Raw genomic sequence first — 19,556 nt, 5'->3', positions numbered from 1 at the left:
AAAACAATAAAAGACAAAAATAATATCACAATGGAAAACTATGCAAGATTTTTGAAGTTTAGTGCTGAACAGCACACAAAGAGATGTTTTCCTCTAAGAAAGTCAACTGTGGGTGTCCCAAAATTGCACAGCTAACATAAATATTAGTCAACATCTCCTATTTATATGGACAAAGCAGTCAAAATGGCCTATCCCAAATAATACAACTCCCTACTAACATTAATAAAGTAAACAAAAGACCTACAACTCTAGATTGGATGCTAGGCACCAATATACAACAAATGCTCACAAATAATATGTATATTCTAAAACTGACCACAATCCGACATTCTTCATTTGGAGCCATGGCTAAAGATAAAAGCCATGGATACCTCACCAGTCACAGCTTCTGAAGAATCAATACACAATATGCAAATCATCTTGTAGAAATAAATTGGAGACCACTAGACTGCATTCCTACCCAACATATCCTGCAAGTATTACTACTCAGCTGACAAAAAATATTACTTAGTCTAGTCTCATAAATCTATCAAAACCACAAACCAAAGCAGCAAGACCAACACTAATAAATCCAAAAGGTTGCGAAGTAGAACACCAGCACTCCATAAAAAAATCCTCTTTTATTTATGTAGAAAATACCATAGTTCACAGGAGAAATGAAATAAAAATACAAGCTTTATGCCAGGTTAAGCTCATTCATCTAGTAGGCAATGTAGACTTCTTCGGAACCAAGTCACAAATGAATGGGTAAAGCGGTGTTACAACCCTATATATATATATTATATATATATATATATATATATATATATATATATATATATATAAAAAGCCCTAATTAATCAATTAAACAAATCAAGCATTTACACTATAGCATTTTGGTTCTGAAGAAGTCTACATTGCCTATATAAGTAGACAAAAGCACTTAACCTGGCATAAAGCTTGTATTTTTATTTCATCTCTCTTGTGGACTACGGTGTATTTTATGTAAATAAAAAATGATTTTTTTATGGAGTGTTAGCATTCTACATCACAGTGTTTTGGCTTTATTAGTTTTTATCTCATAAATCTCTAAGACTGAAAATCCTCTTTCAACCACCACAGATAACCACTGACCAAGCCCTAGTGACAGAAACAAGTAGAGCTTGGGTAACATATAGGAAAACAAACTCCCAAGTCAACCTACAATGCTATAAAACATCTTAGAAACAAGTGTAGAAACATTACCAAGAAATGTTAAGAAAAACTACTTTTGAGACTAACAACCCAGCAAATTCTACACCCAAAGATTTAAGGAAACTAATAAACTTATCAAGCCAACACAATTTTGTACTTTGGCCCCCTCCACATACTCTCCAGGTGCAAAAATTGCTAAACTCACATAAAACTGCTTCCAGACTGCCATCCATTTCATACTAACTAAACCAAGTACAGAGACACAGCCTTCACAAAACTGTACACTGAAAGAGGTAAGTATACTTGAAGTCTGGAAACTTCAGAACCCCCCCCCCCCCCCCCAAATGTGCATAGGCATGACTTTGCACTAAAATTAATTAAAATGGTAATGTGCTCCTTAGCTGGTCCCTAAATTATTCTTAGAAGCAGAAGCATACGAGAAAGTATTATTCCACCTGTCAGGAAAGGTTACCTAATACCACTACCCAAAGGTAGACTGAACGCAATCACTTTTGGCTCACTATTTCCTAACATTTTATGAAAACCCTTTGACAGAATCACTCACCTGCAACTAACCACCTTAATCATACAGCAAAACCTATCTACTTCTCAGCACAGGTATTGTGAAGGCTTTTCAGTTAATATAACTGTCTTAACCTTAATGGACTATATTAGAGACAATTTAAATTCAAGTAACACAGTTACTTAAAAGACAGAAAATTCAGACAAAGATTGGGGCTCAAAGCTATCACCTGAATACATTGCAAAGGTGCTCTACAAGGATCTTGGGTCTTTTTTTGTCAGCTTATATATAAACCAAATGACACAGCCCACCTAAAAGTCATTCTGTATGTAGATGATACAGTCCTACCCTACCGTGCGCAACTAAACACAAATAGCAGCAAAACACCTTCAGTAAGGCTCACACTACAGAAACAGCTGACAGACTCTTGCATAATACTAAATGCTAAGAACTTATTACTTTACTTCAATCTACTCTGCATCAGTTACTACAAAACTGCACAATCTCCTTAACTAATTTATTATAACATCAAGCAATATGATATCCCATATACGTCCAGATTAAAACACTTTAGCTTACTCTTAGATGACAATCCCTCAAAGACCAGATGCCTACAACTACACAAAAATGCTCTGCAACTCTCAGTAGCTTAGACAGAATAAGACACAACTTAATTCATAAGACCAAAGAAAAACTAGTGTCGACGCTAATAAATTCTAAATGTTAGGCTTATGAAAAAACCTTACCTCTCACAAAACCACAACATTTTATTCTTAGTTAGACCCCACAACTGACCTTTCTCACAAAATTATCCTGGCCCTTTTAAAAACAAGCTAAACTTCATCTTCCTAATTAACACCCATATATTTATTTCACAGTCCTTTTGTTCTTTTTTTAATCAGAATTTTTTTTATTTGAAACTTTGACAACCAATATCAAATGAGCAGACAGCTGCTTGCACTTTACTTCTCTAAACTAAGTCTCATAGATCAGCACAGTACCTAAGGTGACAAGGGCATGGAGAGGCACGTTTCATGTTCACTACATAAAATGCAGACTTCAAAATGTAACTTTTGGCATTTTCTTTGCTCCACATTCCTGGCCTTATTTCTGTCTATAACGATATATTTGTGTGCACATGTGCTTGTGTGTGTGTGTATACACACCTACGGACTGATACACATTTAGATATATACTACTACACTGCAGAAGAGTGAATGACTGTTTTGTTGACTCTTGCTCAAATGTGCTTAATTAACCAAATGCATTTATGTCTGCTTACTAGTTTGCCAATAGTGCAGTAGTTTTGCAACTGTGAAACTAGTGCTAGTAAATTGATTATTACTATACTGTCATCTCAGAAACTTGAAACTACCAACTGATTGAATCTAGCAGTGTAAAATTTCCCAGGAAAAGGCAAATAAAGCCATAACAATAAAATTAAATGGTGTGACTCACCTCAGGTAGTTAAGAGTTCAAAGACCTTGTTTTTGTATCCACAAACATTCTACCTCATTGGTTGTTTTCGCTGGAAAACCACAGAGTGGGCTAGTAACTACATTTCAGTGAGGTACCTGATTGGCCTTTCCCTCATCTCAGTTGTTCTCCAGCTACTACAGCCTTTGTGGCTCCAAATTCAAAATCACTTTTCTACCCCATGACACAAGTGAACTCAGCTCCATCCATCTGCTTCACTCTACAGTAAGGGACATTGCATTTTTTTTTAATTTCTTAACAGAATGTCTGTTATTTCATTCTGGTTCAGCCTTGTACTAGAAACAATTACTAAAGCTTCTACTGTATTACAGACTAAGTGCTGTCATTGTTTTTCTCTGCTGCTAATCTCATATGTACTAGCATGTTTCTACTGGTTTCTGCTGAAAGGTTCAGTTGCAGTACCTGTTTTCATGTTTTATGAACAGCACAGTTACTGGCTAGTCTAGTCAGTTGATAATACGAGACAGCTCCATTTGTAAAAAAAGAGCTAGGTCATTGCCTCGTTTTTTCATAACTGTTAAAATTCAAGCTGTTTATTCTGAACTCCTTATTATGTCACATTTACAGACTGTATGTTGTGTAGCAAAGAGAGGGAACTAAATGAGATGGGTGTTATACCAGTTGTCCTAAAATCAGGAAACCTCCATTTGAGTAATCCCAAACTTGCATACTAATACATATCTCTCGTTAGTGACTTTATTTTCCATCTGTCCTTCTACACTGTGGAAGCCACAATTTTAGTAATCCCAAATTTGCGTACCTAGACACATCTCTTGTTAACGTCCTTATTTTCCTGTTTAAAGTCTATAAAGCATAAATGCACAACTGTGAAATATAGTCCACTACTTATGTTGGCCAAGCACTACTTAAAGCAGTTGTGTATATACAAAAAGTGCTTTAGCCACTTCAACCACCAAACAATCCCAATTAGTTTAACCCCCCTCTCTCTTTCTCTCTCCCAGTCTCTTTGCACATAGCATTTCTGACAATTCCTGCTGCAAAAGTTAAGACAATCTCACTACCATGAGAACTTCTACAGCTGAATTTCATTCCAGCTGGAAAAGCACAAAAGGAGAAATACTTTCAATTAAAACCTATGTAAGGCAGTTTCCAAGAATCAAATAGTTTTCCCTCTTTTCTGCATACGTTTTGTACAGTAGTGTTGAATCTGCTGGAGGGACACCCTTACCCACAGGCCTTCTACTGTTTAAGGTGAAGCTAAATTAACACTTTAGCATATTTTACTCCAGTACAACAGTTAGCGTTGCTGCCTCACAGCAAGAGGTTCTCCGGTTCGATCCTCGGCTGGGGTGCCTTCTGTGCGAAGTCTGCATGTCCTCCCTGTGGTCGCGTGGGTTTCCTCCGGGTGCTCCGGTTTCTTCCCACATCCCAAATACATGCTGTAGGTGGATTGGACACTCTAAATTGGCCCTAGGTGTGAGTGTGTGCATGTGTGTGCCTTCTGTGGAAAGTTGGGCGCCGGGCTGTCAACTCGACACTGTAAAACTCCACTGCCAGTCATGAGCGGACAGGTGATCCACTGTGGTGACCCGTAACCGGGAAAAGCCGAAAGAAGAAGAGTGTAAAAAAGCAAATAAAGCCCATAACGATAAAATTAAATGCTGTGACTCACCTCAAGTAGTTATTCAAAGTCTTTGTATCCATAAACATTCTACCTCATTGATTGTTTTTGCTGTGGGGGTAGTAACTGTAACTGCATTCCATTTAAGTACTTGATTGGCCCTGAACTCATCTCAGTTGTTCTCCAGCTATTATAGCCTCATTTCAAGCTAAACGCACTGCAATTCCACCTGCTGCAGTTAATTTAGGTGTATCTTAATATTCTAGCAGCTTGCGTTACTGTCCTTAAAGTTATCAGGACTTGCCTTTGTCTCCTCCTGTCTTGCTGCAGTTTTGCAGATTGTTTCTCTGGTACTTACACTACCATGGGCCAACCCACTCCATTCAGCCCTTGCTACGCTTGGACTTCACTCCACTCCTCAATTCCTGTCCAACCCCATTACATCTAGACTTATACATGTGCTCCTCTACTCATCCTCCTATCCTGTGCCTAACTGCACAAACTGTTCTCTTTAAACCATCCACACCTACTTCAGTTCTAAATTCCTTTGCAAATCTCAATCTGCTCCCTTCCCATCATAACCTACTTATTCTCCACACTACTATCATTGCTCATTAACTTATCTCACCATACTACAAGATTTGTAAAACATTAACCATGCTGTTCCCCTCCTGCACTATGTTATTCATCCTGCTTCTCTCATTCCTAACACCATCTCCAGTACTAATAATAAATAAGCACACCTTAACCATTACTTCATCTTCACCTATCAACCATTTTCCACTAGATACTCAAAACATTCTTCAAGCTTATTTCCCATAACAAAATTCCACTGTTGTAACCCATAAATACTAAAAATTGCCAGTACCAGTGTCAAGGCAATACGTCTACCCAACTCCAGTAAAAATGCCATATCAAACAAACCATCTTTCTCTGCCAATATCAATGTGGTGAGATCCAACCCAGGTCCCAACCAAACTTCAAACCAAAGAATACACTCAAAAAATTTTAAAATAGTCACTCTAAACCTTAGAGACATATGTAACAAAATCACAGATTTTCACACCTGGATGACTCAACACAACCCAGATACCCTAGCCTCAGCACAGACATGGATAAAACTTAAAATAAAAGATGCTTAAAAACTACCCCTGGTTATAATATTATTAGGCTCGAAAGAACACACACAAAAAAAAAAACAGTGGAATAGCTATAATCTTCACAAATATGCTCAAATTTACTCCCCATACAGACACAATCCCAAAATCTAGAAAAGCAGAAATCCTAACCTCATTCATAAAACTTATTAGAGCCAAGAAAAGCCCCCACAACAGAACATTCCAATACTTGAAAATGTACTATCCTGGAGAGCAGACACAATCATAACTGAAATTATCCTCTTGGGTGAAATAAACATCAACTGGTAGTCTTTTTCTCAAATTCAGCAATCAACAGCATGAACCTCTTTGGATTCACTCAACTCATTAATACACCAACAATGATATAGTGGCAAAAACAACTCGCAAAAATCTATCCTGGACTGGGATTTGGTTACCAATCTGTCGCTCATCCAGTCAGGATAAGACAGACAAACAGTTGTGGGTTCGGTTCAAGCAGCTTTATTATACACAAACACATCAGGAATGAGGCTTAATAACTTAAACTTAAACAGACTTATAAACAGACTGACTACCACACTCATCATGCATGTTAACACTCTGGCTGTTCTCTCAAAATGGCACTGCTGTCTGTACGTGTTCACTATTTATATGCACGTGCCTACATCTGGAAATGCTTCTTAAAGGTATAACACACACTCTGTTCCACAACCTCCCTCTCTGAGAAATAGATCATACATCAAATGACAGTATTCACTGACATGCAATTATACAGAAATGATCTTCTGACATACAGTTATACAGAACTAATTCTTTGACACGCAATCATACAAAATTAAACACATATAAAACAAGCATGTCCAGATTGCTGTGTATTTTACACTAGGTCTAGAAATACGACTTGATAGTGTAACATAAAAATCAGAACTGGATCTAGCAACAAGGACGGTCTTCATGGAATGTTCAACTTTAGGGACACCTGGGACATCATCAGGAATAGAAATGGGTACTGAGACATGTTTTTCAGTATGAACATTGTCAGGGTTGCTCTGAGATCTAGTGTCTGTATCACAGGTACGATATTGCAATATCGATTCAGATACTGGAAGAAGATGCCTGCGTTTTCTTCTGTATTCCATACTCTCAGATTCTACTAAGTAGGATCTCGGCTTGGCACATATACCTCTCACTTGACCAGTTTGATCAAAGTCTTTCGCCATTTGCATCCTCACTGTCTCTCCTTCTTTCATCACACAAAGAAATCTGGTCATTTTACCGTAGCTGAACTTCTGAAAAGAATGCTTCTTAAAGAGTTGGGCTTCGATTACTCTGGTGTTTTTAGCAATAGGCACCAACAAAGTAAAACTGATAGGCAAAGTTGTTCTGGTTTGCCTAGATAGAAGTCTCTGAGCAGGCAAGCCAAGCAGATTATCAGGGGTTATATTTCTGAGATTAAGTAAATTCAAGAAGATATCGGTACTGTCACTCTTTGACCTCTCTAGTAACTGCTTTGCACTCTGTACTGCACGTTCAGCAAGGCCATTTGACTGTGGGTATTCTGGACTACTAGTAACATAGATAAAGTCCCACTCTTTTGCAAATCTCCGAAATAATTGACTGATAAACTGTGTACTGTTGTCAGAAATAACTATGCATGGATTAACATGGCCTGAGAAATGATGTTTCAACTTAGTAATAACAGCACTGGACGTTAGGTTAGGTAGAAAATCGATCTCAAACCAGTTCGAATAAGAGTCTACCAACACTAAGTAATGCTGATTGTTCCACTCAAATATGTCAGTGGCTACTGTTGACCGAGGCAGTTCAGGAATCCTGAGTTGAAGTGGCTCTTTTTGCAAATGTGGCTTAGTATTATTACATACTGAACAAGATGAAAGCACTTTATCAATGTCTTTCGACAGAGAAGACCAAAATGCTATTCCTCTTGCCCTTCTTTTGGTAGCTTCGGAACCTGGGTGGCCACGTTGCAAAATGTGAGTGTATTCATGTTGGAAGGAAGTAGGAACAATAACTTTGGGACCTTTTAAAATGATACCATCTTCCATCAGCATCTCATCTCTGCATGGAAAATAAGGTTGCAGTTCTTGGGGTACACAAGATTACTTTGATGGCCATCCAACATTAATGAAGTGGGTGAGCTTTTGCAAAACTGGATTAGTCTTTGTATTCTCTCAGCTCATCAAGTCCCGTGGTATTTCTGGGCATCCTGGATAGGGTACCAGCCAGATAAAGAAATTTGCCTTTTGTATAGACTATGTTGAAATTGTACTTTTATAATCTAAGCATCATTCTTTGTAGTCTTGCTGGAGTGATACGCATGGGCTTCTTTAAAATAGTGACTAGAGGCTGATAATCAGTTTCGACTTGGATAGCTCGGCCATAAATATAATCATGGAACTTCGAACATGCAAACACAATTGCCAAAAGTTCCTTTTCAATTTGAACATACTGCATCTCAGTTTGGGTAAGAGTTCTAGATGCATAGGCAACAGGTCTGACCTCTTGAAGAATAACTGTACCAAGACTGAACTTTGAAGCATCACAGGAAAGAACTACTGGTTTGTGGACATCATAGTATCTCAATGTAGGAGGGTTAGCAATTTGCTGTTTTAGGTTATCAAATGCTCTCTGTTGTTGTTCCAGCCATGATCAGGCAACATTTTTGCAAGTCAGCTCTCTTAAAGGTGCTGATAACTCACTAAGGTCAGGGATAAATTTGCCCAAATAGTTAACAATACCAAAAAATGCTATAGGGCTTGGACATTGTCTGGAGCTGGCATCTCAAGAATGGCTGCTTGTTTGGAAGGGTCTGGTCATAAGCCTGTACTGGTGAATAAATGACCTACATAAGTAACTACTGGTAGCCTGAATTTACATTTCAGAGGACTGAGCTTTAAATTCACTTTGTGCGCTTTGCCCAGAACTTTCCTGAAGTTTCTGTCATACACTGCTTCACCATTACCTCCAACTAGTAAATCATCCACTATTATAGCACACGGATAGCCTGAAAAGATTTGCTCCACTGCACGCTGAAAGACTTCAATGGCAGAATTTATTCCAAAAGGCATTCTGAGGAATCTGTATCTACCAAACGGTGTGCTGAATGTAGTCAGTAATGAAGATTACTTGCCAAAATGAACTCTTTGCATCCAAGACAGAAAAAAAATGGCATTTGGCATGAGAGTGGTAACCTCCTCGATGGTATGTATAGGATGATGTGGTCTCTTTAATGCCTTGTTCAAGTCTCTCGGGTCAATGCATATTCTGATTTCATCCAAACTTTTCTTATGAGCAGCTACCATGGAAGAAACCCACTCAATTGGTTCTGTGACTGGCAAATCACACCTTGCTCCACCATCTTGTCTAACTGGAACTTGACCTTGTCCTGCATAGCTACTGGAACTCTCCTCGCTGGTCTGACCACTGGAATGACCTCTGGGTCTACTTTCATGGAGTACACAACTGGATGTTTGCCTAGCTTATCATTGAAAACATTAGCAAACTCTGACAGAATAGCATCACTGAAGCTGGAACTGGGACATGTGCTTACATGATGGACTTCTTTGGTAAAAGAAAGCAGTTTCATTCTTAAACTGTCTCTGAGACCTAATAATGACTGCACAGGTCTTCTGACTACATAAAATTCCATGCTGTAACTGTTCCAAGTCGAATAGCATGAAAGCACTAATGAGCCTTCGGTTTGAATCTCTTCATCTCCATAAGCAGCAAACTTTGCACAATTAGCCAAATTCAGTTGCTCACCAGCTCTCACTCTAGTGAATGTTTCTGCTGACATCACATTACTCTTTGAACCAGTGTCTACTTTGAGCTCCATGGGGTTTACCATTGATCAGAACAGTAAAAAATACTTTGTTCTTTGCCAACAAATCTACTGCATTAACCTTTTCACCGACCACTGATACACCATCTACATAGAAAGTAGGGTTGCAGATCTATATAATCAACTTGCTCTTTTGAGTGACCTTTCTTAATAATTGAATGAGGCTTGCTTGATTTACAAAACATTTGAAAGTGGTTCCATTTTTTTACACTTGTGGCATTGCTGACCAAATGCTAAGCACTTCCCTCTTTTAGACTCATGACTGGCACCACAACTACGACAATTAACAATAACACTTGACTTGGGTTTTGCTGACTCACCCTTATACTGCACTGAGCATGCCTGTTTTTCTCAGCTAGTCTTAGAACTCACTAGAAAGTTACAGATCCTTCCTGGAAAATCTGCAAGGGATGCAGCTGCCATGTACTTAGGCCTGCTTCTGCTTACCCACATGCTGCATGCTGTCTACGCTTGCTCTAGAGGCAGCTGAAACCATGCTCATCACTTGCAAACATATTTGTGTGCCCTTCTGTGAGCTCATGGATTTGACAAATCTCTATAGCTTTGCCCAACATTAAATCACTGTCATGAAGCAAAATCTTTCTCACTGCATCATTATTAACAACACACACAAGCCTGTCCTTTATTAATTCATCTTTCAAATCACTAGATCTGCATGTTTTAGTCTTATTTCTCAAGTCAGCAATATAAGCTGCAAAAGTTTTACCGGGCTTTTGATCTCTTGTAAAAAATAGGTGCCTCGTTAATGTAACATTTGTCTGGGGGAGGTTGCGTATTTTTTTTAAATTTACGTTTCAAGCACTGAGAGTCCTCTCTTGATTCAGCCAGAACAACAATATGGAGATTTCCCTTCTCCTGCATATACTGCTGGCACATACATAAACAAATGCTCTCTTTCAATGGCTTCTCACCCAGCTAAGTTAAGCAAAATAAATGCTCTCGTAAGTGCATTTTTGTCAGAAAAAGCTGCTCGTATGAAAAGATTGTATTTCTGCTCAAATACTCTCCAATTCCCTGCAATATTATCATCAAACACAAGTAGACTGGGTCTGCAAAATACCTCTGCTACATCAACACACAGTAGTGAAGGTGCTTGGCATTATGTACGAACATAAACACATATAAATATGCCAAAACTTTATGCTAGAACTTGTAATTATACCCGATAGCACAGCAGAGCTCTTTGAAATAACTGCGCTTTGCCAAATAAGTCTCTGTAGCACAAGAATACTTTAAAATCACTGTACTTTGCGAAACCACTTCTTATCAGTGTAAGAAATACTTTGAAATGACTGTACTTTGCGAATAAACTGTACACAGCACAAAAAGCTCAGAGTAAGAAACACTTCGAAATGAATGAACTTTGCAAATGAACTGTATATAGCACCAGAACTCTCCGAAATGGCTGTACTCTGTGAAATAACTCAGTACAGTGTAAGAAACACTTTGAAATGGCGGCACTCTGTGAATAAATGTACACAGCACAAGAAACTTTTCGAAATGGCTGTACTTTGACTGCACTTTGCAATATAACAAGAAGTTATGTACTCACCATAACGTTCGATGTATGTAGTCCATCTCACCTCACATTCTTACCCGTGGGTTCGGAGCAGAATGTCGGCTCCGACTCGGCCACACTTTTTAGCACAAAGTCTTTCTATTGGCTGGGCTAAGATGGTATCCCATGCTTCACTGCTCTCCATCCCCAGATCTAGTTTGCTGCGAGCACCAGCACTCATTCTCCATCCATAACAACACCTAAGGAAAGGAAAAACAAACCAAGAAAGAAGGGAACTCTGAAACCAGGCCTAACCTCCAGATCCTCCAGGACGGGGGAAGGAGGGGGGGTAAGTAAGAATGTGAGGTGAGATGGACTACATACATCAAACATTATGGTGAGTACATAACTTCTTGATGTTATATAGTCCAATCTCGCCTACATTCTTACCCATGAGACAGCGTCCCCAGCACCTAAATCCTGGGAGGCTCAGTGGAAAATACTCCTGAACACTGTGGAACAAAAGGAAAACCTGCCCCTAGATACCACATCTAACTTGTAATGAGTATCAAAGGTGTGAGGAGATGCCCAAGTAGCCGTAGCACAAATATCATCCATAGACAATCTGGCTTGAAAGGCTGTAGATGTAGATACAGACTGGGTAGAGTGAGCCTTCACCCGTAACGGTAAATCTTTTCCCCCTGAGGTATAAATGAAAGAAATACAACTGGAAATCCACCTGGACAACATGACTTTGGAAACAGGAAACCCAATTCTGTTTTCCGAAAATGAAACATACAACTGATCAGATTTTCTGGGGTCTTTCGTTCTGTGCAAATAAAAACGTAATTGTCTATGCACATCCAATTGATGAAATTTGAATTCTGTCTGGTTTGAGAACTGAGGAAAAAACACTGGCAATTCAATAGATTGGTTAAGGTTACTAACTGACGCTACTTTGGGAAGAAAAGAGGGATTCGGTCTGAGAGAAACCCTGTCCTTATGAAAAATCAAATAAGGGGGTTTGATTGATAAAGCTTGAAGCTCTGAAACGCGTCTGGTTGATGTGATGGCTACCAAAAAGACAGCCTTCCAAGTTAAGAATTTTAAATCACAAGTGGCTGCAAGCTCAAAGGGGGGTGAAGTAAGACCCTGTAGAACAAAGTTTAAATCCCAAGGCATAACAGGTTCCGAGACCGGAGGACGAAGCAACAAAGTGCCCTTCAGGAAAGCCTTACAGAGTCTATGTGCCATTAGGCGAGGTTCGTCTGTGACATGAAAGGTAGAAATCACCGCCAACTGGACTTTAATGGTTTCGGCCGCTGAACCCTGGTTAAAAAGCATAGACAGGATCTCCAATACAGATGAAATTGGAGCTGTGTAAGGGTCAATCTTTTTGGCATGTGCCCAGATTGAAAACCTCTTCCATTTGCTGTAATAAATCTTCCTGGACAAAGGCTTATGAGAGGAAGATAGAATATGAACCACCTCCGGCGAAAATTGGTGAAGCCTAACTAATGACAGAAGTGGAGTAGCCAGGCTGTCAACTGGAGGGTCCGAAGAGAGGGATGGAGCTGCCCTGACATTTGAGTCAGTAAGTCTGGTTGTGGGTCCAGAATCCAAGGAGCGTCCATGAGATAGGGATGGAGAAAGGGGAACCAAATTTGACCAGGCCAGTGTGGGGCAATCAGAATCATTTTGCTTCCCAAGGATTGTGCTTTCTGAATAACCTTTGACAGCAAGGGAACCGGAGGGAAGGCATATAGTAGACCAGAGGGCCAATCGTGGACTAGAGCGTCCCTGGGTAACTCCCCCTGAGGGGGGATAAGGGTGAAGTAGCTGCTGCATTTGGCATTGAGGGGGCTGGCAAAAAGGTCGCAGCAAGGCTGACCCCACCTGTGGAAGATCTGCTCCGCAACGTGACAGCTCAGGGACCACTCGTGAGGCATCAGAATAGCTCTGCTTAGCCTGTCTGCAATCACATTGGACTTCCCCAGAATGTGCGTTGCTACCAGAAAACGTTGGGAACACACTGCCCACTGCCACATCGCATGGCCTCTCTGCAAAGGGGATATGACTTGGTTCCTCCCTGCTTGTTCAGATACCACACCACTGACATATTGTCTGAGTGGATTGCAACAGTCCCGAGAGGAAGAAAACTTTGAAGTGCTTGCAACGCTAGTAGCACAGCTCTCATCTCCAGGACATTGATATGCAGATGCATCTCGTACTCTTGTCATGTGCCTTGGACTGTCCTGCCTAGATAATGCCCCCCCACCCCATCTGGGAGGCATCCGTGGTCACCGTGGCAACTGGGGGTGCAGGAATGAAGGGCTTTCCCACATTGAGGTTGTCGGTGCAAAGCCACCAACTGAGATCCTGTTTGCACCTGTCTGTGAGTAGAACAGGGTGAGAAAGTAAGATGTTGAAGAGACCACTGGGCGAAGAGTAGCCACTGAAGGAGCCTCATATGTAACCTTGCCAGAGAGACTAACATAATCGTAGCAGCCATTGTCCCCAACAATTGGAGGACCCATCTTGCCTTCACTCTTCTCAGAGGGAGCAAGGCGTAAACCTGTTGTTGTAGGACTCTGATTCTTTCCTGTGGCAGAAATGCCCACATGAGGACAGTGTCTAATTTGGCACTTATAAAAGTGACATGCTGTGAGGGCAACAAGGCAGATTTTTCCCAGTTCAATGTGATGCCTAACTTTTGACATAGGTTGATAGTAGCATTCCTGGTCTGAAGTAGTAGATGCCTGGTGGTGGCAGTAATGAGCCAGTCGTCCAGGTACAGAAACACTTGGAATCCCTGATGTCTCAAGTGAGCAGTCACCACTGCCATGCATTTGGTAAACACCCTGGGGGCTGTGGTGAGATCAAAGGGCAGGGCTCGAAACTGAAAGCAACTGGCTCCCAGCCAGAAGCGTAGGTGACTTCTGGATGCCCTGTCCATCTTTATGTGGTATTAAGCATCCTTGAGGTTGATGGGAAAAGAAGTGTGGATGTGCTCCAACAATGGGAGAATAGACTGCAACGTGACCATTCGGAAATTGGACTTTTGCACATGGGTGTTCAATCGGCTGAGATCCAAAATGGGTCTCAGGTCCCCTGTCCTTTTCGGCACCAAAAAAAGTCTGAAGTAAGTCCCTAATCCGATCTGGTCTGAAGGGACATGTTGGATGGCTCCTTTTTCTAGCAGCTTTGAAACTTCTGAAGCTGCGTAATTCCTTTGATTGGGTGGAACATACGGGATTTTCTTGATTGGAGGTGGATTTGATGAGAAGGGAATGGCATATCCTCTGGAAATTATTCATAGAACCCATTGGTCCTGGGTGATATCTTGCCAGGCCTCCGGGTATAATGAGATTTGACCCCCGACTGGCTCCTGAAACACACAGTCGGGCCTCCCATCAGGAGTGGCGGTAGGGAAAACCACGACCGCGATGGTCTCCCGAGTTGCGAGTGCCTCCTCTGTCCCTAGGGCGGCATCTTCCTGAATAACCACCCCCTCCCCTGCCTCTGGAGGGGGGCTCACCTTGTGCACTGGGAAAAAAACCTCTGTGATTTCTTGAACCACATTTTGCCACCCCTCTGGGCCTTGGGATAAGGCCTAGAGGGAAGGGAAAAATGGACTCCTACGGCAGACAGAGTTTTCCCCTCTTGCTTGCATCTAGTGAGAGTGTCTTTCACCTTGGTTCCAAACAAAGAGGAACCATCAAACAGGGCATCGGTGAATGAAGACTTGAAGGCCTCCATGAAATAACAAAGGGACATCCAGGCCTGCCACCTAAGAGCAACTCCTGAACTTGCTGCCCTACTCGCTCCCTCGGCTGCGTAGGAGATTAGCCTCATGGAGGAGTTTGCAATAGAATTGAGGGTAGACATCTGAGCGTTGACCTTCTGGGCCACCGCCTCAGAAACGTTACCCGTGTGAGTATCTCCAAGCTCCTTTAGGAGATCTCTCTGGAGCCATATAAAGTGTGATAACTTATTCAGTGACCATAAGGTAAAGGTTGCTGAAGAAAACGTACACTTCCCGTACCGGTCCATAGTCCTAGACTCCTTGTTAGGGGGATGGACGGTGGAAGAAGTCTCAGCTAATTCCTTCTGGGTGGCAGCTGCCACCACCATGGCATCCACAGGGACTCCCATGAATAGAAAGTCCTTATCAGGAGGGGCAGACAAAAATTTATTGGGTCTCCTGGGGACTGGTTCCACAGAGTCAGGGGTTTCCCACATCCTTCGACAAACCAAATCCAGAAGCTTGTCAAAGGGTGGAGATACCCAGAAGGCAGAGGGCTGAGCACCAAAAGCCTTCAGGAAGACCGACTCCTCTTCGGAGGGGGCTTTGGATGGCCAGTCACCTCTTTGCTTCAAAATCTCTAGGATGTCATAGATAGAAACATCCTCAGAGGATGACTTAGGGGATCCCTCCGATTCCTCAAGGTCAGTGTCTGATGTGAGAGACTCATCCTGGGAATCTATGTGCTTCCTCTTGCACGTTTTCTTTCTGGGTGGCTCCTCAGGCAAAAACTCTGAGGGGCCCTCAGAAATATGGAGACCACTCGTGGGGGTACCCTGAGGCCTTGGGGCTCCACTGTCCAGAGATAGATAGTGATCAGAGACCTGCACCGGTGTTGTAGGGGACAGAGTGACTGACCCATATGATGCCGCTGATGACCTGGCCAGCACGCTCCACATGGCCTCGAAGGCTGGTCCTCCTGGATCCGAAGAACGACCAGCCTTCGAAGCCGAGACAAGAGTCAGGCTTCCCCTCGCTGAAGCACCGAGAGGGAAACTAGGAGCCGAGAGGTGTCCCAAAGCCTCTCCCTCGGGTCCAACCAATGAATCCTGAACCCCGTGAATGGTGCCAACGGGGTCGGAGCTGACGTCGAAACTGATAAGCCAGGAGGGGCTGTCGGAACCGACCTAGGGACATCAGACGGAGCCGAGCACTCCGGCTCCGAAAGCTGAGATGTGCTCGGAGGAGGAACTATCGATGTAGGTTGAGGGACCGGCTCCGGAGCCGACTGGGTCGGAGCCGAGAACAATTTAGCCAGTACCGGTGACTGAAGAAGTCTCTTCACCACTCTATCGACGTCCACATCTGATAAGGTCCTGGAAGATTTGGAAGATAGGGAAGGAAATAGAGACCTCCTCTCTGAAGGAGACCTGCGAGGAGGGGATACTAGCCTAATGCTAGGCGACCGGCTCCGAACAGGCTCCAAGAAAATTGGAGCCGAAGCAGGTTCCATAACCACTGACACTTCCTGTGGCCCCGAGGACAATGGAGCCAAGGATGTCGATGAAGACTTTGCTATTTTCTCCGGTGGCTCCGAAGATACTGATGGAGCCGGAGATCGCTTTTTTGCTTTGGAAGATTTTGCCTTATAGCTGGAAGCACTCTCCAGTCCCTCCTCAAAGGAATGTTTCAGAAGTCCCTTCAAAATCAATTTGTTCTTCCTTTTCTGAAGAACACTCGGGCTAAAGGCATGACAAAAACTACATGATTCCTGGAGATGAATCGCTCCCAGACAGTACAGAGAAACAGTGTCTATCAGTGATGGACGTTTTATAACTGCACTTGGAGCACTTCTTGAAGCCCGAGGGCTTATGCTCCTTAGTATCTTTGGACATAGTTACCACCAACAGCAAGTAACTAACTGAAAATTAGACCAACGGTCAAACAGCCACAAGCATGGGAACAAGCCAAACAACAGACAAAACACCATAAAGATTTCTAACTCAAACGATCCTTAGACACAAATACAAGGGGGATGGACTAATTCCTCTAATTTAAATGGTTTTAGTCCAAGGGAAGAACTTAGCACACAAGGATAGCAAGGGGACAGACTAGGTCCTCTAACTGAAATGGGCCTAGCCCATTGGAAACAGCTAGTGGGATACCACAGAATACGCAATAAAGAAAACACAACTTTTTCACAATGCAGTCAAGAACACACACAATAGCTATTAAAACAGCTTGTTTGAAAAAAAACTTCTCTGATGTAAGAAGAAAAGGGTACTTAGCCACAGCCAAGAGCAAGACCACGTCCGAGCTACACAAGCGGCAAACAAGATCTGGGGATAGAGAGCAGTGCAGCATGGGATACCATCTTAGCCCAGCCAATAGAAAGACTTTGAGCTAAAAAGTATGGCTGAGTCGGAGCTGACATTCGGCTCCAAACCCACGGGTAAGAATGTAGGCGAGATTGGACTACATAATATCTGTACTTTGCACAAAGCAAACTCTTTGAAATAATTGTACTGTAATAAAGCACACACACTGCACACAGTTTGCACACTCTGAGATACTTCGGACAACTCTAGTTAGGCTTTGAATGGCTTTGATCAATGCAAAATAGTAGTTTATGCCCAAAACACAGTCACTTACTAAAAAACATGTAGTCCCCTTGCTTTTTAAGTTTATTTTGCCCTTTTATTGTACTCATCGTGCCCATTTAACCCCTTATCATGTTCATTATACTTTTCTTGTGTTCATTTTACTTTAAACATGTTCATTATACAAACTGGAAGTAGTTCTAAGCCCCATATGAATATTTCTGCTAGTTTTATCAAATATTGTGGTTTCGAGCATTTTGTTTAATTAATATATTTTGTGCCCTTTGTTTGATTAATAATACATTTTGTGCTACTCGTTTGATTAATAACAATACTGCCCACTATCTCTCCAATTTCTTCAAAGAGTCTTTCACTGAAGCTCTGAAAGTAGTTAATTGGTCCATCCTAAAAAAGTGTCCCCTTAAATGATGCAGTTGAATACTTCAGTGCTGCTTTAACACCTTACCCCCACAGTGTACAAAAAAGAATTAAAAACTACCATACCCACATGGATCACCAACCAATGCAAACGCCTTATGAAAGACAGAAACAAAGGATGGATTAACTGTCAAAAGAATAAAAATGACAAAAATGAGCAACTATTCAGACAGCTACGAAACCAAGTCAAGAACCAAGTTAGTGATAAAAAATCTTATTATAGTCACCTACAAGATAGCCATAAAAAAAACCCTAAAAAATTATGGTCATCAATATCCTCTCTCATCAACCCAGGTTCAAAAAAGATCCCAGCCCATACCCAGACATTGCCCCTCTTCAAACAGCTACCTATTTTAATACATACTTCATAGAATGCATAGCCAGCTTAACCTCAACTCAACTTCCACGCAGCTAACTTCCACCACCTTAGACCCTAGAACATCTCCTTCACTAAATGCTCCTAACTGCAACATCTCCGATACAAACAAGGACAACTTCACCCAGTTCAGCTTTGAACCAGTTTCTTTAACTCTCATAAATCTTTTACATAAACTAAAACCTTGTTCCTCTTCAGCTGACAACCTTCCCCTGAAATATCTAAGTCTAGCTATAGATGCAATAGTATATCCAATCAGCATTCCTATTAATATATAAATTACAGAATCCTGTGTCCCTGATTTATGGAAAATGGCACATAATATCCCTTACATAAAGTAAGTTATTCCACTGACATTACACATTTCTGTCCCATTGCCATCCTATCTCTCCTCTCTAAAATCCTTGAAAGATTATACATTAACAATTTCTCCACTACCTCTTACAAAATAAGCTAATCACCAAAATATAACATGGATTTCGGCGAGACCACAGCACTTCCACTGCATTACAATTATTTACAGACACTGTCAAAACTTGCAACTCTAATAGGTCTAAAAATACTGCAGATATAAGTTTAGCAAAAAGCCTTTGATGTGGTCTCTTACACTAAACTCTTTAATCAACTTTCCACCCTGGGTCTAACATCTCCACCTAACCAATGGTTCTCTACCTACCTTGCCAACAAGCAACAAGCTGTAAAATGGCAAGGGTCCATCTCTGCATACCTTCCCACTTTCACAGGAATCCCACAAGGATCCATCTTTGGCTCGCTACTATTCAATATTTTTTATCAATAACCTACATTTATCTTCTTGTGAAGGCACTCTGATTCAATATGCAGATTAATCTATCATCATCTGCTCTTCCAACACCTTAGCTCACCTCCAAGAAATTCACAGCTGTCATCTCTACTGAAGCATGACTTACAAAGCACAACTCTTACTCAACTCCAAAAAAAAAAAATCCTCCTCTTTACTTCAAAAACTTACACCCTAACAAAGTATCCTTCAAAATCTTTTCTGCAAATGGCACTGAAATTGAATTAGTTCACCATACCAAACTATTATAAGTCATAATAAATGATAATCTTACATTTGACCTCCGCATCCAAAGCAATATCA

The 19,556-nt window shown here is 41.4% G+C and overlaps 1 protein-coding gene across 1 annotated transcript in view; it reads right to left on the bottom strand.

Annotated features, from left to right (window-relative positions):
• Positions 1–19,556, bottom strand: part of ANO6 (anoctamin 6) — a 1,522,803-nt gene that overhangs the window by 461,224 nt on the left and 1,042,023 nt on the right. The window lies entirely within an intron of this gene.

Source organism: Protopterus annectens, chromosome 2.part1 (genome assembly GCF_019279795.1).
Source record: "Protopterus annectens isolate FY-2018-M chromosome 2.part1, PAN1.0, whole genome shotgun sequence".
NCBI lineage: Eukaryota > Metazoa > Chordata > Ceratodontiformes > Protopteridae > Protopterus > Protopterus annectens.
Note: the sequence above shows the minus strand (reverse complement) of the source record. Positions and strands in the feature narration are given on the sequence as shown.